Raw genomic sequence first — 23,238 nt, 5'->3', positions numbered from 1 at the left:
AGAATCCCAGGGACAGTGGAGCCTGATGGGCTGCTGTCTATGGGGTCGCACAGAGTCGGATACGACTGAAGCAACTTACAGCAGTAGAGTTATACCCATTACATTGGGGCACAACGCTGAGTGACATCCATCCCCACTCTTTAGTGTTACTCAGGAAGCACAGTTATGTAAGAAAATGGAGCAAGAACTCTTAAGAACATTAGAAAAGAGAAGCCTTTATAGGTAGTCTTTTTGCGGGAGCCCAAATGAAATAACTAGGAAACTCAGGATAGTTGCACAGGGGAGCTGACCACTAAGAGATGAAAAATTGATTGTTTTCTTATACATTAAAAACAGACAGGAAAATAATCCTAACAAAGCTTATAAAATTTCTAGAAAGAACAAACTTTGTCTAAAACTTGGCCAGAGAACATTAGAATAGATGTAAATAGAAAGACATGCCATATTCCTGAAAGGGAAAGCCTACATACCTGATAAAGACAAGTAGGTGACTCACCCTCACATTCATGTAAATTCAATGAAGTTCTACTCCATGAGATTTCTGTTTTGCAACTTAAAATATAGTGGCACAGGGAACCCCTGGAAGTCCAGTGATTAGACTCAGTGCCTTCTCTGTCAAGAGCTTGAGTTCAATTACTGGTCAGGAAACTAAGATCCCATAAGCCATGTGGGATCTTAGAAAAAGAAAACATAATTTGTACATTTCATGTAAGAAAATGAACACAAAGCTAAGAAATTTATAAAATAAGTCTTTAAAACAGAGACTCCCCCCCCACACACAAGAAACAGTAAAATATATGGTAAAACTTCCATAACTAAAATAGTGTAATCTAATAGAGAAATATCAATAACCTCAGATATGCAGATGACACCACCCTTATGGCAGAAAGTGAAGAGGAACTAAAAAGCCTCTTGAAAGTGAAAGAGGAGAGTGAAAAAGTTGGCTTAAAGCTCAACATTCAGAAAACGAAGATCATGGCATCTGGTCCCATCACTTCATGGGAAATAGATGGGGAAACAGTAGAAACAGTGTCAGACTTTATTTTTGGGGGGTCCAAAATCACTGCAGATGGTGATTGCAGCCATGAAATTAAAAGACGCTTACTCCTTGGAAGAAAAGTTATGACCAACCTAGATAGCATATTGAAAAGCAGAGACATTACTTTGCCAACAAAGGTCCATCTAGTCAAGTCTATTTTTTTTCCAGTGGTCATGTATGGATGTGAGAGTTGGACTATGAAGAAAGCTGAGCACCGAAGAATTGATGCTTTTAAACTCGGGTGTTGGAGTAGACTCCTGAGAGTCCCTTGGACTGCAAGGAGATCCAACCAGTCCATCCTAAAGGAGATCAGCCCTGGCTGTTCTTTGGAAGGAATGATGCTAAAGCTGAAACTCCAGTATTTTGGTCACCTCATGCGAAGAGTTGACTTATTGGAAAAGACTCTGATGCTGGGAGGGATTGGGGGCAGGAGGAGAAGGGGACGACAGAGGATGAGATGGCTGGATGGCATCACTGACTAGATGGACATGAGTTTGAGTGAACTCCAGGAGTTGGTGATGGACAGGGAGGCCTGGCGTGCTGCGATTCATGGGGTCGCTAAGAGTCGGATGTGACTGAGCAACTGAACTGAACTGAACAGAGAAATAGAATTTGAAATAGAAATCAGCAACACACCCAAGAGACATGAGAATTTAATGCATCATGGGACCAGGGTGGGTGGATCATTTGTTTCTGGAGAGAGAGAACATGTGACTTAGTGTCTCCTGAAGGTCAACCAAGTTTAGGATCTCTGATGGGGTGGGGATAAGGACCCAGAAGTGAAGAAATGATCAGGTCAGGAGTGGGGTCCAAGGTGTGGGTGTCAGTTACGGTTCAAGGTTTAAGTCAGGGGAAAATGGAGACACGAGGCTTGGTACCAACCTCCGTAGACCCAAACTGATGCTTCCCCCAATTTGGGATATGCCATGATTTCAGGAGGTGGGAAGCAGTGGCCTCCATTTACCGTGGCTTAAGCTTCTCCTACAGGAATGGACCAGAACAGTCAGCATATCCCTGCTGTATGAGAGGTGGTCCCAAGACTTGTCAAGGATGTGAGGTAGGTAGGAGAGGGTTACTTTCCCAAGGACACAGCTGGAACTTTGCAGAGCTGGGATTGACCCTGAGTCCGCTGCTTTGGTGCCCCCAGGGGAGTTGGCGGGCTCTCTGACCCAGAGAGCAGCAAAAATGCTTTGCTAGAGCAGGTGCTTATAGCGGAGAAGGGGCAGAAGCCCCATGGAGAGTCATAGTTCTGATTCTTTTTATTAAAAAAACTATTGTGATATCATTCACATACCATAAAAATTCCTTCCTTTTAAAGGATTTCTTCACAGTCACACAACCATCACCACTATCTAATTCTAGAACCTTTTCATCTGAGTATGCTATTCAAGGGTTACTTATCCATCTGTCTACTCACAGTAGCAGAGTTTATCACCAGTTCAAGTTCCTATTGTACCTGGAAGCAAGACCATGAGATTTGAAAATAATATTCCCTAAACCAGTCGTTCCCCCTTTCCCCATAATTTCCAACAGGCCAAATTAGGGTTGTGTCTATGTAAGTCAATTCATGTTGGCTGTTTTGTTTCACATTCTCTGTGCATAAATATTGCATCAGATGCCAAACGTGGGCTTTCTATCAGATGCCCAGCATGGGCCCTTTAGGCTGATGGGAGACATGGAATGGTGAGCCTGCCTTTAGCTCTGTGGTAAATAAGCAAGAAGCTTCTGTGCAACAGTTAGGAAATGCCAAGTTTGATTCTTCCCATTGGCCCTGAGAGATGATTGATGTTAGGGGAAAGATTTGAAGTGGCCAGCCTTCTGGACTTCCAAGAAAGTATGAAGGCAGGCTTCCCCCATCTCACGAGATGCAAAAGGTAAGGAATATAGCCCCAAGGAATTAAACTTTTGCTTAAGGGAACTTCCTTTTTCGAATCAGCCCACAGCTCTCTGTCGGCTGTACTTGTCTTTGAATCACATTTTCCTAGTAGTTCGCGCAGGCTCATCTTTGAGAGCCAGAACATTGTCACCGTAGAGATGATAGCTAGGGAGGCGATAGGTTATGCACTGTAGATGTTGAAAGAGCTTTTGGGGTTGAATGCAGCCCCTGTGGCTGGTCTTCCTGGTTTTAGAACAAATGGGATCCCACTGGCATCACTGAGAGGAAAGAAGCAATTCCATTTGCACAGTAGACCTGGCCTTCTGAAGACTTCTCAGGGGCCACCCCTGTACAGTGACAGCTCCAATGGCTGGTATGAGTTGTTCAATGTTCACTGCTAGTGAGAAATGATGCAGAACGTGGAAATAGGCTGAAAGATAACTGCCCTTACAGAGTCCTGCAAGAGTATGGTTTCAACAAGGCAGCCCAAGGGGCTGCTGAGTCTTGGGGCAGGTGACTGTGCATGACTGCCTGTGTGCTGTGTACTAGGACCTCATCTTGGAGTTACTCACTTGTAGCCAGGAAGTTGTAATGACTTTTGTCCCATAGAAAAGCTAATTCCAAAGCTTATGCCTGTTTGTCCCTGTAGGACACCAAGCAGTTTTGTATCTAACTTTACAGTTTTATCCAGCATTCTTTGTCCACTAAATATATGTATGTTACTGTGTGTACACTTAAATCCAAGGGCATGTCACAATCAGTTCCGTATCTTCCCTGATCAAGTTTCATTATCCTGCTCCTTAATGAGTTAAACACTGTCAGGAGGGAAGAAAACTTACCGTACCCTTTTTGGTTCTTCTGGCTTATCTAAGAAATCAACGTTGAGACAGACTAACAGGAGATAATCAACTTTAATTTCATACAATGGGAACTCTACATACATGAGAGGGTCAGAGACCCCATGTTTATAAGAGGTTTGGAGACAGGTAAAATGAGGTCTCTGCTGTCTGAGCTGAGGAATGGAATAGGGGCCAGGGGCTTCCAAGGACAAGGGTGTCACCCAAAGGACGATAAGAAGAAGAGCAGATGTTTGGTAACTGGATGTTTGTCCTGCCATGTAGATCGGGCCACATAGATAAAATTCATTTCTGCTAGTGAGTCTTCTCTGGTTTTAAAAAAAATTCAGTTCTTCTAGATAATCAAAGGAGGGCAGTAGTTTCTCTTGAATATGCAGAGTCTCAAAATAATCCTCATGAGAATGTGGCACGTTTGGGGGTGGCTCATTCTGAACCCTTACAACACAGGTGTAACACATGCTCACTGAACATTTATATCACAATTACGTTTGTAACCTTTGGGAACTTACACTTTGACAATGAGGACACTAAGCCCTCAGCAGCCTGTGGGAAAGTTTAAGCAGAGGCTCTAATGGCTTTGAAGGTCACATTGGATGCTAGTGTCGTGGATGTTGTGGTGCACCATCTGGATGGACCTCCCCTTTAGGACCAAGGTGTTTGTCCTTCCAGATGTCTCCTTCCAGATGCTGGAGGTAAGTTGCTGAGGCTTGTTGGTGGAGTTCTTTTCCAAGAATTACCCTTGACGGAAGGAGGCTGCCTCACCAACGTTAAATCCTCTCACTTGGGCAGCCTGAGAGGCTGGATCCTGACTGAATTATTTGGGCCTGTGAAGACCCTTGCCTCAAGGTAGGACAACTCAGAAGGGCTGTCCCAGCTTCAGAGCTCCTTGGGAGGAGCATCTGAGGCCTTTGTTGAAAATGTATTGCAGCCCAAATTCTGGCTCCTCCTTCCTTCACTCCCCCTTCCCACCCACCCACCCCCAGCACTCCCTGAGCCCTTCCTCTGTGCTAACTGGTCTCAGAGACTGTTCCTGGAAGAACCCCACCAGAGCCAGCTAGGCATGGTGCTATTTAAGAAGCAGCTATGAGGTGCCTAACAAATACAGAGTTAAACAAAGCAAATTGATCATGCAAATGAAAATTCTGAGAGCTTAATGACTGGTGTCTGGGTTGTGTCAGGACACCAGACCTGCTTGTGATAGGAAAAGATAGGTGAACTCAGTTTATCAAGGGTTTGGGGGAAAAAGGCTGCCTTGGTGGTCCACGGGTTAAGACTCAGCCCTTCCACTGCAGAGGGGATAGTTTCAATCCCTGGTCGGGGAAGCTAAGATCCTGCATGCCATGAGGTGTGGCCAAAAAAAAAAAAAAAAAAATGTTTTTAAGTATTTAGGGGAAGAGCTTCAGGGAGAACTATAAAGATATAAATAAGGTGAGTAATGAATTTTTAAACAATTATTTTGCAGTGAAATTAAGTTTTAAACCTAACTTCACCATTACTTTTTGCCTTGCATCAATGTAGGTAGTTCACATCAATAAAAAAAATTTTTTTTCACAATAATTGCTGACTTTTGACACATTGTTTGAAAACCACACATATTGTATTGCTTTCAGAACCAGGGCCAAGCTGCTTCACATATTGCATTACAAAGGAAATGATTTATGGAACCAGAGAGCTGGTAGCGGCTACCAAATCTTGTTTAGGAATTTGTCCTCCATCTCAGTAGGAAAACAGCCATAAAGTCAGTGACTAGAATGAGCAAAAAGAAATCTGAAGCATAAGCCTGTCTAAAATCATTTTCTTCCAAATGTTATAAATCATTTCTGTTTGTACTCTACTGTTGATGATGCCCTTTAAAAAGTAAAGGTAAAGGACAGTGTCCACCAAAAACTGCCTATATCATGGAATGGAAGAAAAAGAGGAGGGATCAGGGCCAGCTAAGCATTCTACATTCAATTTCACTGACAGTGTTAAGGAACGTAACCAAAGCCAGATGGTTAAGGAAAGAGAAAACTTACCTGGTTCTGTCAGTCCTGGGTTATAAGGACCAGAGTAGACTAAAACTGAGAAAAATCTGGGCCAACAGCATTGTCAAGGGATGAGAGAGTGATTTGTCCTACTTCTTCCTAATTACCTTATTCTCACATTAGCATTTAAAAAAGAAAGCTATCCAGAAGGATGGCTGGAGGTACACATCACGGCAGCTGACAGGTTTGCCCCGAAGCAGTGTTCCTCCAAAAAATGACAATGACGGTTGACACTTGGTCTATGTCAAGAGCCTTGATTCTCTCTCTTTTGAATTTGACTTTTTTTTTTCTGGTTTAAGAATCAGTTTAAAAACTAGTGTGAATTTTATCAAGCCTCTGTGTTTATCTGCTGGTTTACAGAAAATACAAGCAACAGAGAAGTAGTTCTTGGGCTTGAGCATGGTTTAGAATCCCATGGAGGGCTTGTTGAAACTGTGCTGGGTCCCACCCCTAGAATTTCTGATTCGGGTTTAAAGCAGAAGCCTTAAGATCCAATGCACGGTCCCACTCATGGTCCTTTTCTTTGGATTTGACACCAGTAATGTCTCATATGTGTGTGCTAAGTTGTTTTAGTCGTGTCCGACTCTTTGTGACCCCATGAACCTGATGTAACCCATCAAGTCTCAGATAGAACCAAAGCTGACCTGTGGTGGACTTGAAATATAAGTGAAAAATAAGCGTTTGTTGCTATAGGCCACTGAGATCTGGAGATTGTTATCACAGCATAATTTATTCTCACTAATATAGAACTCTTATATTAAGCATACTTGGCATTCTGCGGTAGATTTGGCTTGCCTGAAAACCAAAGAAAAACAATATAAATGGAAAGGCAAATAACATTTCACTTCTCTTAGGCTGGTTCTATATATGTGTTCTAGTCATAGACACACCAAGAGCTCTGAGACTTTATGCAAAGTACTTCTTTGTCCACACAAGCAGCATTAAGGGCAAGGGCCATCTACTTGTGCTTATTATTAATCAGTAATAAGTCTGAACAAAAATCACTTTGTTCAAAGATGAATCAAAAGAAATATATATATATTAATTTTGTATACTTCATTATATATATACACACATATGTATTTGTGAAGCACACAAAACCTAATCGTGGAAAAGAAAGAGCATACTTATGAAAATGACTCACTACTGTGTGCCAGACATTCTGCTAAATGCTGGTAATAGTAAGCAACAGATTTGGTCTCTGCCAAATTAGGTTTACAGTGAGGTAGGGAACGGAGAAGGAAATGGCAACCCATTCCAGTATTCTTGCCTAGGGAATCCCGTGGACAGAGGAGCCTGGTGGGCTGCTGTCCATAGGGTCGCACAGAGTCGGACACGACTGGAGCGACTTAGCATGCATGCATGCACTGGAGAAGGAAATGGCAACCCACTCCAGTATTCTTGCCTGGAGAATCCCAGGGACAGAGGAGCCTGGTGGGCTGCTGTCTATGGGGTTACACAGAGTCAGACACGACTGAAGTGATTTAGCAGTAGCAGTAGCAGTAGGGAACACAGATATTTAAAAGTAATAACAAGTGTCATGCAAACATTCTAACATCAAACCACCACCTTGAAACACTCCAGTTATCTGCATTTTCCATTCCTACACCTATGTTTCCAAGCATTGACCAAAAGAGGAGAGCAACTAGAGAGGTAAGTATGAACCACATAATGCAAGGTCTTATACACTCTGCCAGGAAATTCTCTGCAAAACAGGAAACAAAACTCATGTATGAAGAGAGGAAAATGATCATTGATATGGGGCTTAAAGAGAGTGGTAAGGATTAGGAACAGCTATTATGGAAATGAGAGAGGTAACATAAAAGGATTCCTGAGAGGCACCAAGGAGGTCTCCATATTAATATTATAGTTGTGTGGCTTTTTCCTCCCAAGCAGTGCTTGGAAACCTACGTGTAGGAATGAAAAATGCAGATAACTAGAGTGTTTCAAGTTAGCGATCTAATGTTAGAGTGTATCAAAGAGTGATTCAAGTGTTCTGCTTACAAGGGTGGTTGAAGTCAAAGGCCATGGGCCTGCCAGGGGATGTGAGGGCTCTGTGGATTTTGAAGAACAAGTATATTGGGACTAAGGGAGACACAGGACTTCAAGAATGAGGATTGAGTCCAAATAAATGGGGTTTGTAAACTTAAGGTTTTAGCTACAACACAGTATGAAGTGATGGATATCTAGATTTTATAGAATGGGTACCTGGGAACGGATGGATTAAGTAGAATAGAGGTCAAGTCATCTGGACTGAGGAAGTTAAGGAAGCATGCCTTAGGCATGGGTGTTGGATTCATCAGGTTGATGGCAGTAATTCAGGTGGAGAGGGAAACTTATGCAGGAAGTAGATGATGGTGGCAAAGCAAGATAAAATGTCCACCTGATGGAGTGGACCCTGAAAGAGAAATCTTGAAAGAGGTAAAAAGAACATCAAAGTGTCAAGTGAGAAAGCTTCAAGAGTGAGGACATACTACCTTTGGGGTGCTGGATGGAGTGTGGGAGGAGGGAAATCAAGAGAGCTGGCAAAAATGAGTTAATATTTTTAATTGCATGGTGGAGATAATGGTATCATTAACCTGTTTGGAAGGTCTAGAGGGGAGGTTTTGTTTTTTGGGTAGAAGCTTAATTTAAGGCCATGGGGAATGGTTAGAAATTGAGCAGGCAGGAAAGAGGCCACAGCCATTGCAGGTTCGGGTGGGCTGAAATCCAAGGGACCAAGCTCCTGCTTGTGACTGAGGGGTGAGCTCCTACCCCTGACCTTTAACCTCCAGGATCCGCGAACCATTGCACCCATTGTGGTCCTTCCTTCCCGGAGGGAGAGCGGCAGACGGCGCATGCGCCCTGGACAGAGCTGCAGAGGTGGGAACGGCCGGCAGAGGGCGCAGGAGCTCAGGCCGGAGCCACTCAGGCGGGGCATCCGTCACCAGGAAAGCGTTGAGAGCAGAGGTCGGTGGGAGAGCGCGCTCAGCGCGAGGTACCGGGCAGTGGGCGTGGCCAGGGCGGGGGCGGGGCGAGGCGGTTCCGGAAGGAAGTGGTTCCGGGTCCCGCGGCCCGGCTGAGGTAACCGTGTTGCCGTTTCTGTGGGAGGCGGCGGCCGTGTGAGGGGCGAGGCCCGAGGGGCCGGCGGCGGCGGCGGCGGCGGCGGCGGCGGCTGCGATAGCGGGAACTTCTCGGTCCGGTGAGCGGCCCTGGGGGGCGGGCGAGTCGAGGAGGCTCCGGGCCGAGGGGAGGGCGTGTCCGTCGCCTTAGAGAACGGTTCTTGGGGTAGCGGGTGAGACGGTTGAGGCGGTTGGGAGGACGCGGCGGCCCAGCTTGGGATCCCGGGGGACTGCTCCCTTATCTCTGGACACTAGATCGGTGCCTTATTTTAGACGCGGCGACCCGGGCACCTGCTGCCGGGGCCCTGACCCTCGCCCGTTGTCGGGCAGGCTTCGGCCCCCAGCGGTCATGATCGTCTGTCTTGGGGACGGGCGGGGGGAGGGGGCGGTGCCCAGGGACAGAGCCCTTTTCCCAGAGGCGGCTGCCGACGCGTCGCCGGAGGGACCCTAGCCGAGGAGCCCCCGCTTTGTCCTTCTCGGGAGGCTCTCCTGCCGGGAAGCGGCGTCTTCCTCTGCTAACGTCCAGAGTGAGTAGTGAAGGCTGCTCTTTATCCTGCATTGTAAAGTAAAACTTGTCTTTTTAGAAACATATTGAAAATTGAATCTTCTGTGGTTCTCTGAGGTGTATTTAGGAAACTGGGCCGGCTATTGTCAGGTTTGCCCTGTCCGTAGGTCGGGAGGGAAAGAAATCTGAGAGAAACTTATCCTGTCACATATTTTCCTGCCGAGGTGCTTTTCGAGCTGCCTCTTAGGTGATTGCTTTTCTTTTCTGAAACAAACTAAAAACCACAGGTAGAAATCAAGAAGGTCTCTCAGACTTCTGGCCAGGCAACCTTCTTAACGTTTTCCTGAATTTGAAAATAAAAGATTTTGATGCAGATTCATGATGAGTGCTTTATTTTTCGATGGTGTTTTAATGCTAACGGTGTAGAATGCTTTATTTTTTCACGTGGTATTTTTAAAATGGCTACTAAAGTGTTCTTTTGAAAGCCCTGCTCTTTCACACCCTCCCCAGAAGCCTTTAAAACATTTGATTAGAAATATTTATATAGCGAAATATTTAATAATATATTTATATATACAATTTCTAAAATATACAGAACCACGGTGAGGAAGATAACTCTTCTTTCACCGTTCAAATAACCATTGTGAGTGTTTACGCTGGGGATACACTTTCCATCTTTTTTTTTTTTAGAGATGAATATATGAATTATGAAGTAGATTCTCTTTGATAACCAGTTTTTTTGTTTCCTGACTACATAGCATGCCGTTATTTGGCTGCAGTAATTTACTTGGTTATTCCCAGTTTGTCACTACTTAAACACTTGGTTGGAGAAATGTAAAATCTGCACATCCATGATTACTGTTTTAGTGTACATTCCTAAGTGCTATAGAATTGTTGGTTTTTTTTTTTTTAATGTGAATTTCCCTCTGGAAAGGATGTGCTATTTTGCACTCCCACCAACAATCTGTGGATGTCCTTTTCCCCACCCTAACAAAAGGCAACAGTTAAAGGATTTTTATAGGACCCCTTCAGGGCCATTTATGTTCTTCTGCAATCAAGTACAGGTATCCTCCTCTAGAAGTCCTCTTCTTCCCACCCCGCCCCGCCCCGCCCACATCCCCCATGCCTCTTATTTGTTGATGACATTCTTCGTGCCCGCCCCCCACGCTGCTTATTGGTTGATGGCAATTCTGTTTCTCATCTTCTAGTCTTCCTTCACTAGTTTCCTAAAGAAGGGTTATCTTGGTGAGGCAAAGGCATTATAAAGTGAACAGATTTGAAGTCAGGACTTCCTCGAATTCCAGTATATCTGATTATCTTGAACATGGACAGTTTGCTCAACTCTGAATTGGAGGTTATAGTGCCTTTACCTTGCATTTCTTGCAGGGTGATTTTAAGGGTCAAATGAAAGTACATTTAAATATACTTTGTCTCGTTGCTAATTTTTACCATATTGTAAAAATGTCAGAGCACATGAGCATATTGATTTTCTAATGTTAATTTCTGAATTCAGAAAGCTGTTCTGTGATACCCTTTGCCCCCACTCTTTCACCTTTAAATTTGAAGTTTTACACAGATGCCCTAGATTATATTGATAATGATATCAGAGTTATGAAATTGAATGAATGAATCTGCTAATGTTGAAGGAGAAAATAATTAAAAGCACTATATATAAAGCTGAGGGGGACAGATAAAAAGCTAAATAAAACACAGTCCTTGAGATCATGATGAATAAAACATAGTCTTTGTGCCCTACAGGCTACAGAATATCCAGGCAGCTAGAGGACATAAAAGCTGCTTTCCAAATTTAGACGGAAATTTTAGATGTGATGCAGGATGTCAACTATTCTCAAGTGTGCTAAAGTCCAATTCTGCTGACCAGGCAGTCACTTCAGAGTCCTCTTTCTGAAGGTAGGAGTTGCAAGGCGGGGAAGTGTTAATGTTGGAATCCCTGGATTCTGATTTTTCGTCTTTCTCTTGGGGCAGGTTGGTTAACTTTTCTGAGGCTTGGTTTCTTCATCTGTGAAATGGAGGTAATTCTGGCTTCCTCAAAGGCTTATGAGGATTAAATGAGATAGTGTTTGCAAAACAACTTAGTGAACTACAAAGTACTGGTACCTTGGTGATCCTTCTTATCCTGTGAAGACTGAGCTTCTGCAGTAAAGAAACTGGGTCTCTTCTGACTTTGTATGATTTGCCCCTAGCAGGTGCTAGCAGTGAGTAATGTTTGCCAAATTAACATAAAATGTGACTGCTGATAAAAATTCAGTCTGGACATTTGAAGAAGGTAATATATAAATGTGAAATATTGAGAGAAATTGACTACATTATTTGGAGTTGATAGTAAGGAATCAAAGGAAACACTGAACTAATTGGACCTAGACAGATTTCTACTATGACTGTCATTCTCCATTATGTCCCCAGTGCCATGCACATAATTTTTCCTTATCAATAATAAACCTGCTCAAATTGCTCCCATTTCAAAACCTCCTGCCTAGACCCCTATCCCTCAACTGCAACCCAGCTTCTCTCCTCCCGTGCCAGACAGACTGTTAGAAAATGTTGTTAATAATTGGCTTTCTCAGCCTCCTTACCTTCCTCAAGCCATGTATTCACACTTTTCATTCCTTTTATTGGGTCTTTATATAGCTTTTGCTATGAAAGTCTCTTTTATTGAAACATCCTTCTATGCTCCAGGGTTCCCACCTTCCTTAGAGGATGTTCGTTCTCAGTCTTGGCTGGTTCATCTCCTCAAAAGGTTAATGTTCCTGTAGGCTTGATCCTTATCCCCATATACCAGCTCTGGAATAATTTATAGAGCATTGAGGCAATCTGATGTTTGAAAGTTTGGTAGAATTCCCCTGTGAAACACTCTGGGCCTGCTGCTTTTTCATGTAATGTTTTCTTAATAACTTTCTCTGTTTATTCTATGGAAACTGGTCTGTTCAAGCTTTTTATGGAAACTGGTCTGTTCAAGCTTTTTAATGTGGTCATTTTAGTAATAATCAGTTTTTCTAGAAAATAATCCATTTCATCAGGGCTTTCAAATTTATTGGATAGAAGGCTATAAAATAATCTCATGATTTAAAATGTTTCTTCTATTTCATTGGTTATTTCCCCTTTGCTCTTTTTATTTTTTCTAGTCAAGTTATATTATTTTTCCTAGTCAAGTTATATTATTTAGTGGTTTATCCATTTTAATTTTTCCCAAAACTACAGAATTCTGATTTATTACTTAGATCTACTTTTCTCTTCCTCTACTTTTATCTTTATTTCCTTCCTTGTGCTTTCTTTTGGTTTACTTTGCTGCTTTTTAGTTCCTTTTTTTTATCTTGGAAGTAAATGTATTTAATTCTTTCATTTTTATTGATAAATAAGTTTAGTGCAATGAATTTTTCTTTGATGACTACTTTAAATGCATCCCATAGAATCTGATATGTAGAGCTTTTATTGTCATTATTTCTTTAAAGATCTATGTTAGAGTATCCAGGAGTTGTTTAATAAGAGGTTTTAAAATTTCTAGGTGAAATTTGTTTTTTGTTTTTGTTAGTAAACTAGTTTTATTGCGTTATGATCAGAAAGTTTTGTTTGTAATGTTTCTATTATGTGCAGCTAACTGATGTGTTCTTTGTGACCTAATGTATTTTTGGTGAATGTGATGTGGAAACTTCAGAAGAATATTGTCAAATAGTATCAAAATGTAGAGTTTGATAAATATACTTAAGATTTACCCTGTTGATTTTGCTGTTTAGATCTTCTATCTCATTTTTGTCTTAATACCACTAAGCATGTTATATGAAAGTCTCCTATTGTTAGTGTTTCTATGTCTGCTTGCATCTATTGTAGTTTTTGTTTCATGAAGGTGGTTGCAGTGTTACTTGTTGTAAATATGTGTATTTTTATTTGTTCTGTCTTCATCGAGGACTGTGACTTTTAACATTGAAGTGTCTTTCTTTGACATGATGAATGCTTTGGGACTTGAATTCTGCTTTGCCTGATTCCAGGTTTCCCACCCCTGCTCTCTTATTTCAATTTGCCTTGTATAATTTGGCCATCCTTTTATTTTTAACCTTTCACGATTACTTTGTTTTAGATGTGTATTTTATACACATACGTGTTTTGCGAGCCAAATTGAACCTGTTTATTTTAGTAGGTGAGTTAAGCCCATCACATTTACTATTAGGACTGATATGTTTGGTCTATCATAATATTTTATAATCATGTGTATTTTGTTATACTTGCTATTTCTTTATGCTGTGATGTGTAGTTTTTGCTCTTCTGTATTAAAAAGAGGAAGGTTTTTATTTTTGTCTAATGGTTAACCTTTGTACTTATGCCTTTGCTCCCCATTTGTGTGCTAAGTTGCTTCAGTCGTATTTGACTCTCTGCAACCCCATGGACCGTAGCCCTCCATGCTCCTCTATCCATGGGATTCTCCAGGCAGGAATACTGGAGTAGGTTACCATGCCCTCCTCCAGGGGATCTTCCCGACCCAGGATTGAACCCACGTCTCTTATGTCTCCTGCATTGGCAAGTGTGTTCTTTACTACTAGCGCCATCTGAGAAACCCACTCCCCTATTTATTTAACCTTTTTTGTGTGTGAGAGAAATATAACTGTGTCCATGGAATCAGAGTAGAATAATAATAGGCAATGCTGAGGTTCTATATCCACTTCCAGCTCCTCGTTACTGTGAACTGGTGACAGCACCCAACCACTGTGGCTAGGAGAATAGACTGTGACTTGTTCTCTTGAGGTCTGACTTCTCTGATCTGCTGATTGCCCTCTTGTTCTGTGGGTTCTGAGTTGACCTGGTTCTTTGCTGGCAGTGTGGCGTCTTTGTTACAAAGGCTTTCCTGGTCAGTTTTTTTGCATTTGTAAATGCTGAGTTCACATTTAGTATGGAATCTCTGTCAGTTGTTGTTGTTTTTTTGTAACAGCTTTACCGAGTTATAATTAATATACCACACAATTCACCCATTTAAAAGTCTACAATTCAGTGTTTTTTTAATACATTCACGGAGTTGTGTAACCATCATCAGTCTAGTTTTAAAACATATTCATCACACCAAAAAGAGACCCTGTGCCCATTTCCCCCAGTGCCTCCCCTCCCCCTACCACACCCAGGCAACTGCCAGTCTACTTTCTGTTTCTATGGATTTGCCTATTCTGGACCTTTCATATAAATGAATCTTGTAATATGTGGTCTTTTGTGACTGGCTTCTTTCCCTTAGCATAATGATTTCAAGATTCATCCCTGTCTGACTGTGTGTCAGTACCTCGTTCCTTTTTATGGCCAGATAATATTCCACTGTATGGGGGTACCACATTTTGTTTATGCATTCATCTCTCAATGAACATTTGAGTTGTTTCTGCATTTTGGCTATTGTGAATAATGCTGTTATGAGCATTTGTGTATAAATTTTTATGTGGATGCATGGTTTTATTTATTTTGGGTATATACCTAGGATTAGAATTGCTGGGTCATATGGTAACTACTATGTTTAATTTTTTAAGAAACTGCCAGACTGTTTGCCAAAGTGACTGAATCATTTCATATATTTCCCCTGGGGCACCTGGTAATTTATTCTTCCCTTCTGAGATAATTTTTGGGCTTCCCTTGTGGCTTAGTTGGTAAAGAATCCACCTACAATGCAGGACACCTGGGTTCCATCCCTGGGTTGGGAAGATCCCGTGGAGAAGGGAACGGCTACCCACTCCAGTATTCTGGCCTGGAGAACTTCATGGACTGTATAGTCCAATTTCACTTCTGAGATAATTCAGCCATTTTCTCCCATTCTTTCCGTTTAGTTCAGTTAATTTTTTTCAGTCATATCACTCTGTTTTTTGATATGTTTCTGTTCTTAGTTTTTAAATTTCTGATTCAAGGTGAGTTTTTAAAATATATATTCCTAAATGCTTTGGGATATATTCTGTTTGGTGTATAAAGTTAGAGTTTGCTTCTACTTCATGTTTTTTGGAGGACAAATTTTCCTCAGTTGAGAAATTGTCTTTTCCTGCTTCCTTGTAAACATATGGGGGTCGTCAGATTAAAAGTTTTTCAGATCTAATGAGTATGAAATGGTACTCCGTTGTTTTAATTTTATCTTCCTGAGTAGGTAGTGTTGGGTATCTTTTTGTATGTTTATTGGACAGTTATGTTTCCTCTTTGTTGAAAACTCTTAAGGATGGAGTTGCCATTTATTGAGGTGGGGCAAACCCTGAGCAGATTTTGGAAGAAGGTATGGAGTTTGCTCTTGGACATGTTTACAGCGTCCAGCAGTCTGTTGGATGTGGAAGGCTGAAACAGAGAGGATAGGTGAGGGCTGGAGATGTCAACTTGGGGTTGTTAGTATATAGAGAGTATTTAAAGCCATGAGATTGAAGAAAAGTGCAGACTGGGAAGAGAGTGTAGACAATGAAAAGTCAAAGACTGAAGTCACTATTTAGAGGAAGACTGGCTTCACTATTTAAGGATCAGAATGGTGAGATAAGGAAAAACCAGTAAAGGAGACAGAAAGCATTGTTAGAGGTATGAGGAAAACCAGGCAAGTGTAGTATTCTGGAATCCAGGTGCAGAAAATGTTTCTGGGAGGAAGGTATGATTAACCATCTGGTGCTGCAGGTAGATCCAGGAAAAAGAGGGAAAAAAACCATTGGATTTAGCGTGGATTTTGTTAGTGATCTTGACTGGAGCAGTTTGGTGGAGTGGAAAGGTAGATTGGTGAGGGGACAAGTAGAATGGGAGGAGAAGAATGTGAGAATGATTGTGGTATACAGGCAGCCCTTTGAGGATTTTGTTTGTAAACGGAGAGAGAGGTTGTATAGTGATGGAAGGGACCTAATGGGGAAGGGAAGTGATGCTGTGGAAGGAGAGAACTGCTGGAGCCGGGCCTTTCAGGCAGGTGAGGGGGTGTGTCCAGTTCTGTCCTGGTAGGAATGGCTTTGTTTGGCACCAGCATCCCCTTCAGCATCCTCCTGGGAGTGGATACCCCTGTTGTCCAGTCATCTTTCTAAGTTCAAGGGCACACAGATTCATTCACTGCCCTTAAACAGTTCACTCTGAAGGAACAGTATAAATGAATTTCTCTTTTGTTATTGATACCTCCTTCTCCCCAGGCACAAACCCTGCTGGTGTTTCTTTTTCTTTTTTTTCCTCTCCAGTTCTGTCCTTTGCTAGTCACAAGTGTTTTGTTTAGTCACTAAATTGTGTCCAACTCTTTGCGACCTCTGTCTTTGAGGTTTCCCTGGCAAGAATACTGGAGTACATGGGGGAGGGATGGACTGGGAATTTGGGACCAGCACATGCAAACTATCCTGTACAGAATGGATAAACAAGAAAGTCCTACTGTATAGCACAGGGAACCATATTCAATAACCTGTGATAAACTATACAGGAAAAATGTGAAAAAGAATATATATGTATGTATAACTGAGTCATTTTTCTGTACAGCAGAATTTAAACACAACATTGTAAATCAAGTATACTTCAGGAAAATAATTTTTAAAAAAGATTTCTTCATGTCTTTTCATGACTTGATTTAAAAAAAATACTAGAGTGGATTGCCATTTCCTTCTCCAGGGGATATTCCCAACCCAGGAATCAAACCCACGTCTCCTGCATTGGCAGGTGGATTCTTTATCTCTGAGCCACTTGGGAAGCTCAGCAGACCACGCAAGGACCTGCTGCCCTACCCAGTTTCATTCAGGGGATTGGCAGTCTTTTTTTTGTAAAGGACCAGATTCTTGCCTGGAGAATTCCCATGGACAGAGGAGCCTGGTGGGCTACAGTCCATGGGGTCGCAAAGAGTCAGACACAACTGAGCAGTTAAGCTCAGCAGCAAATAGTAAATATTTTAGACTGTGGGCCACGTACAGTCTCTGTTGCATATTCTTCTTCTTTCTAAACAATGCTTTAAAAATGTAAAAACCGTCTTAGCTCTAGAGTTTAAATGAACTCTCTTCTCTTATGCACTAAGTCCCTGAGCCACTACTAATTATTACTAGCTGATGAACCCAAAAAAGCAAATGCAAACAAAGTTACCTTAAAAAAAACCTTTATTGAGATATATTTTACAGGTTTAAAATGTACAGTTCATGATTTTTGATAGTATAGTTAGCAGTATTGTGCAATCATCTCCATAATATCTGGTCTAATCTTACAGCACTTTCATCACCCCAAAGCTTTTTTTTTTTTCTTTTGCAGCTTTGAGGTATAACTTATATGCAGTAAAATTCACTAATTTTAAGTGAATAGTTTGAATTTTAATAAAGCTAATTTTCATATTGGCAGAGGAAAATATTCTAAGTAATACTTCTTTTTGTCACATAACCAGTAAATCTCACTTGTAAACATTTTCTCCCGAGTGACCTATACCTTAACATTTAAGCCAGTAGTTTTTCTTTTTTAATTAATGAATTTAATTGGAGGATAATTTCTTTACAATATTGTGGTGGTTTTTGCCATACATTGACATGAATCAGCCACAGGTGCACATGTGTCCCCCCATCCGGAACCCTCCTCCCACCTCACTCCCCACCCCACCCCTCTGGGTTGTCCTAGAGCACCAGCTTTGAGTGCCCTGCTTCATGCATCAAACTTGCACTGGTCATCTATTTTGCATATGGTGATATACATGTTTCAGTGCTATTCTCTCAAATAATCCCACCTTCACCTTCTCCCACATATTCCAAAAGTCTGTTCTTTACATCTGTGTCTCTTTTTCTGCCTTGCATATAGGATTATTGTTACTCTCTTTCTAAATTCCACATGTATGCATTAATATACTGTATTGGTGGTTCTCTTTCTGATTTACTTCACTCTTTCGTCCACCTCATTAGAACTGACTCAAATGTGTTCTTTTTATAGCTGAGTAATATTCCATTGTGTGTATATACCACAACTTCCTTATCCATTCATCTGCTGATGAATATCTAGGTTGCTTCCATGTCCTAGCTATTGTAAACCATGCTGCAGTGAACATTGGGGTACATGTGTCTCTTTCAGTTTTGGTTTCCTTGGTGTGTATGCCCAGCAGTGGGATTACTGGGTCATATGGCAGTTCTGTTTCCAGTTTTTTAAGGACTCTCCACACTGTCCTCCATAGTGGCTGTACCAGTTTGCATTCCCACCAGCAGTATAAGAGGGTTCCCTTTTCTCCACACCCTCTCCAGCATTTATTGTTTGTAGACTTTGTGATGGTGGCCATTCTGACCAGTGTGAGATGGTACCTCATTGTGTTTTTTTTTTTTTTTTTTTCTAATTTTATTTTATTTTTATTTATTTTTTTTTTCGAGTTTTATTTTATTTTATTTTATTTTTCTTTTTTTTAATTTCAGATATACACATGCTCCCCATCCTGAACCCTCCGCCCTCCCCCCTCCCCATACCATCCCCCTGGGCCTTCCCAGCGCACCAGCCCCAAGCATCCAGCATTGTGCACTGAACCTGGACTGGCATCTCGTTTCATACATGACATTTCACATGTTTCAATGCCATTCTCCCAAGTCTTCCCACCCTCTCCCACAGAGTCCATAAGACTGTTCTATACATCAGTGTCTCTTTTGCTGTCTCGTATACAGGGTTATCGTTACCATCTTTCTAAATTCCATATATATGCGTTAGTATACTGTATTTATGTTTTTCCATAATTGTATTAGTTTTGCCAAATATCAAAATGAATCCGCCACAGGTATACATGTGTTCCTCATTGTGGTTTTGATTTGTATTTCTCTGATAATGAGTGATGTTGAGCATCTTTTCATGTGTTTGTTAGCCATCTGTATGTCTTCTTTGGAGAAATGTTTGTTTAGTTCTTTGGCCCACTTTTTGACTGGGTCGTTTATTTTTCTGGTATTGAGCTGCATGAATTGCTTGTATATTTTGGAGATTAATTCTTTGTCAGTTGCTTCATTTGCTATTATTTTCTTCCGTTCTGAAGGCTGCCTTTTCACCTTGCTTATAATTTCCTTTGTTGTGAAAAAGCTTTGAAGTTTAATTAGGTCCCATTTGTTTATTTTTGTTTTTGTTTCCATTACTCTGGGGGGTTGGAGAAGGCAATGGCAATCCACTCCAGTACTCTTGCCTGGAAAATCCCATGGACGGAGGAGTGCATGGGGTCACAAAGAGTCGGACACGACTGAACGACTTCACTTTCACTTTTCACTTTCATGCACTGGAGAAAGAAATGGCAACCCACTCCAGTGTTCTCGCCTGGAGAATCCCAGGGATGGGGGAGCCTGGTGGGCTGCCATCTATGGGGTCACACAGAGTCGGACACGACTGAAGCGACTTAGCAGCAGCAGCACTCTGCGAGGGGGTGGGTCATAGAAGATTTTGCTGTGATTTATGTCAGAGAGTGTTCTACCTATGTTTTCCTGTAAGAGTTTTATAGTTTCTGGTCTTACATTTAGATCTTTAATCCATTTTGAGTAAACCAGTAGTTTTATATTCCCCGGACCAGCAGAATCTCCATCACCTGGGAACTTGCTAGAAATAGGGCCCATCCCAGAGGAGGGCTCAGCATTCTGTGTTGTAACTAGCCTTGCAGGTAACTCTTCCTCGAACTAAAGTTGGAGAACCACTGTTCTAAGCTCTATCCCTGAGTGAAATTGCTAGTTCATGGAATATGAGCATTTTGAAGTTTAACGGGTACTGCCAGCCACTTCCAAACTGGTTATAAGCAGGTTATATACCTGCTTAGCTGTGTACGACAGTCTCTATCATTCCACAGCCTCACCAACACTGTGAAATATGCAACTTCCATTTTTTTGTGGTCATTCTGACAGGTGTGGAATGGTTATGATCTGAATTGGTATTTACTCAGTTACTATTGAGGTTGAACATCTCAGATGTCCATAGGTCATTTGAGTTTTGTGTTCTGTGATGTGCTATTTGGACTCTTTTGCCTATTGAGATAAATAGTTATATTAAATAATCACAATGTATTGACAGAATTGTAGAATAAACTCAGAATTCCCAAAAAGAAAGGAACTCAGGGGGAAAAAAAGAAAGTCAGGGAAAGAATTTCAGGGAGATGATGGTCAAAGAGTCCTGAAAGAATAGGGATTTGTCAGGCAGAGTGAGTGAAAGCCATCTATGTGGTATGAACAGAATGGCCTGATCAGGGAAAAGCAAGTCATTTGCTCTGGTGAACTAATAAGATATGTGAAGGAAAAGACATACAAGGCTAGGAGAAAGGTAGGGAGTGACTAGATGTATGTATTTTAAGTTTGTTTAATCTTTTATTGACTGTTGGGCATTTGCATTATAATTAGTTTGAGTGGATTTTTTTCTTTCCTATTTTAAATTAAGCTGATATAAACATCTTAGTATATATAGCTGCTTTTTTCTTTAAAATTATTATCCTAGAATAACACATTTAGACAAATTATTAGATTAAAGGAAAGTAGGCATGATTAGTTTCATAATTTCTTACATATTTTGAAGTTACCCATCATTAGGGAAATGCAAATCAAAACCACAGTGAGGTACCGTTTCACCCTCACTAGGATGACTATAGTGGAACAGACAGACCATAACAAATGTCGATGATGATGTGGAAAAATTGGAACCTTCATACGTTGCTGGTGGGAATGTAAAATGATGTAACTGCTTTGGAAAACTTTGGCAGTTTCCCAAGAAGTTAAACATTGAGTGATTGTATAACCCAGGAGTTCCACTCCTAGGTTTATGCCCAAGAGAATTGAAAAACTGTGTCTACACAAAACTTGTATGCAAATATTCATGGTAGCATTATTCATAATAGCCCCCAAAATAGAAACAACCCAAATATTCATTGAGAGATAAATGAATCACAAGATGTGGTATACCCGTAAAGTAAAGTGGGATATTATTCAACTGTGAAAGAATGAAGTACTGATAATAGTAAAACCCTTGAAAACATTATGCTAAAGGAAAGACACCAATCATGAAGAATCACATATTCTAAAATTAGATTGTGGTGGTGGTTACAGATCCCTGTGAATATACTGAAAAACACTGAACTGTACACTTTAAATAGGTGAGTTGTATGATATGTGAGTTGTATCTCAATAAATGTTTTACAAAAAATAAAATGAATTTAAAAATTACCCTCTGGGAAAATTATACTTTTTCATCACAATCAACTGTGTTTGGTGTCTCCCGTACAACCTTTAGGCTTTATTATTTTTGTTCAGTTTAATAGGTATGTACTCAAAACTTCTTTAATTAAATTGTAAGTTCCCTCAGTAGAATGTAAGCTCCAAGAGGGCAGGAACCTTCTTCTGTTTCTCTTCACTGCTCTCTCCCTTGAACAGTGCCTGGCAAATCATATGTACTCAGTGACATTTGTTAAATGAATACATTTTTATATATATATTTCTTTTGTTAAACTTTTTATTTTGTATTGGGTTATAGCTGATTAGGGCCTTCCCTGGTGGCTCAGTGGTAAAGAATCCGCTTACAATGCAGGAGACACAGAAGACCCGGGTCCAATCCCTGAGTTGGGAAGACCTCCTGGAGGAGGACATGGCAACCCACTCCAGTATTCTTGCCAGGAAAATCCCATGGACAGAGGAGCCCAGTGGGCTACAGTCCATAGGGTCTCAAAGAGTTGGACATGACTAAAGCGACTAAGCACTCATGCATAGCTGATTAACAAACAATGTTGTGATGGTTTCAGGTGAACAGTGAAGGGACTCAGCCATACATATTTATGTATCTATTCTCCCCTAAACTCCCCTCCCATCCAGGCTGCCACATAACATTGAGCAGAGTTTCATGTACTATATCGTAGGTCCTTGTTGGTTATCCATTTTATTTATTTATTTATTGTTTTTTTGGTTATCCATTTTAAATATAAGCTTTGTGTGCATGTCCATCCCAAACTCCTTAACTATCCCTTCCCCCATCCCCCCCCCCATTTTTATATTTTTAGTTACTAGGAAAACACTGGGCTTCCCTGGTGGCTCAGATGGTAAAGCGTCTGCCTGCAATGTGGGAGACCTGGGTTCGATCCCTGGGTTGGGAAGATGCCCTGGAGAAGGAAATGACAACCCACTCCAGTACCCTTGCCTGGAAAATCCCATGGACAGAGGAGCCTGGTAGGCTACAGTCCATGGGGCTGCAAAGAGTCGGACATGACTGAGAAACTTCACTTTCAGAAGAAAACACTTTCTGCTTTAGTGTCTTAATTTCATAGTACATCTGAACTAATTTTTCCCAGCCTCAATTTTTGTTTTGAAAAGAACCAGTGTATAACTGAATTGAATTGAATGTGATTCTGGTGAGTGATCTGGTTCAAGACCTTTGACCTTACACTTTCTTCTGAAATTTATTATAGCAATAGTTTGCAAATGTTTGACTATGAGAACTCCATTTGCAAACCTGTGTTCACATAGTTAACGGTTGTACTTTTTATATTAGTCAGTGATAAAACTTCGTAGTGACAAGAAGTCATTTATATTTTAACAGTGGCTGTAGTATCTTCAGAAATTTGCGAAATAGAGGTTCTAATATGTGAGACATACCCTTATTCATTCTGTAGTCCGTTTTTGGTAGCTGTGTGTATTATTCATGGACCCATGGCAATAATTTTGAAAGCCATCAGGGAGTTGGGTCCAGTTAATTGGGCACTACTTAACTACAGTATCAGAACTGAGGAAGATTACTGAAATGAAGAAGGGAACGGCTTCCAGTATTCTGGCCTGGAGAATCCCATGGACTATATATATATAGTCCATGGGGTCGCAAAGAGTCGGACACGACTGAGTGACTTGTGCTAAAAACAACTTATAAAAGATTATACCCAAATGTGTTTTTTATAAAAATTCAGTTCCTAAATCTACCAGTTTC

The 23,238-nt window shown here is 41.1% G+C and overlaps 1 protein-coding gene across 8 annotated transcripts in view; it reads left to right on the top strand.

Moving 5' to 3' along the window:
- The first annotated feature begins 8,858 nt into the window (after nt 1–8,858).
- The window catches only part of BCLAF3 (BCLAF1 and THRAP3 family member 3), a 52,441-nt gene continuing 38,061 nt past the window's right edge, over nt 8,859–23,238 (top strand). For 2 of the 8 annotated variants that reach the window (XR_003509563.1, XM_027533363.1), the window contains exons 1-2: nt 8,859–8,977; nt 11,161–11,313. The gene's annotated coding sequence lies outside the window, so the exon portion shown is untranslated. Of the gene's footprint in view, nt 8,978–9,316; nt 9,425–11,160; nt 11,314–13,495; nt 13,556–23,238 lie in introns of those variants that run through there. The other 6 variants (XM_027533365.1, XM_027533359.1, XM_027533361.1 and 3 more) reach the window with 5 other exon arrangements.

The sequence above is a fragment of the Bos indicus x Bos taurus genome, chromosome X, assembly GCF_003369695.1.
Source record: "Bos indicus x Bos taurus breed Angus x Brahman F1 hybrid chromosome X, Bos_hybrid_MaternalHap_v2.0, whole genome shotgun sequence".
Taxonomy (NCBI): domain Eukaryota; kingdom Metazoa; phylum Chordata; class Mammalia; order Artiodactyla; family Bovidae; genus Bos; species Bos indicus x Bos taurus.
The sequence above is the reverse complement of the archived record's forward strand: the minus strand, read 5'-3'. Positions and strand labels throughout refer to the sequence as shown.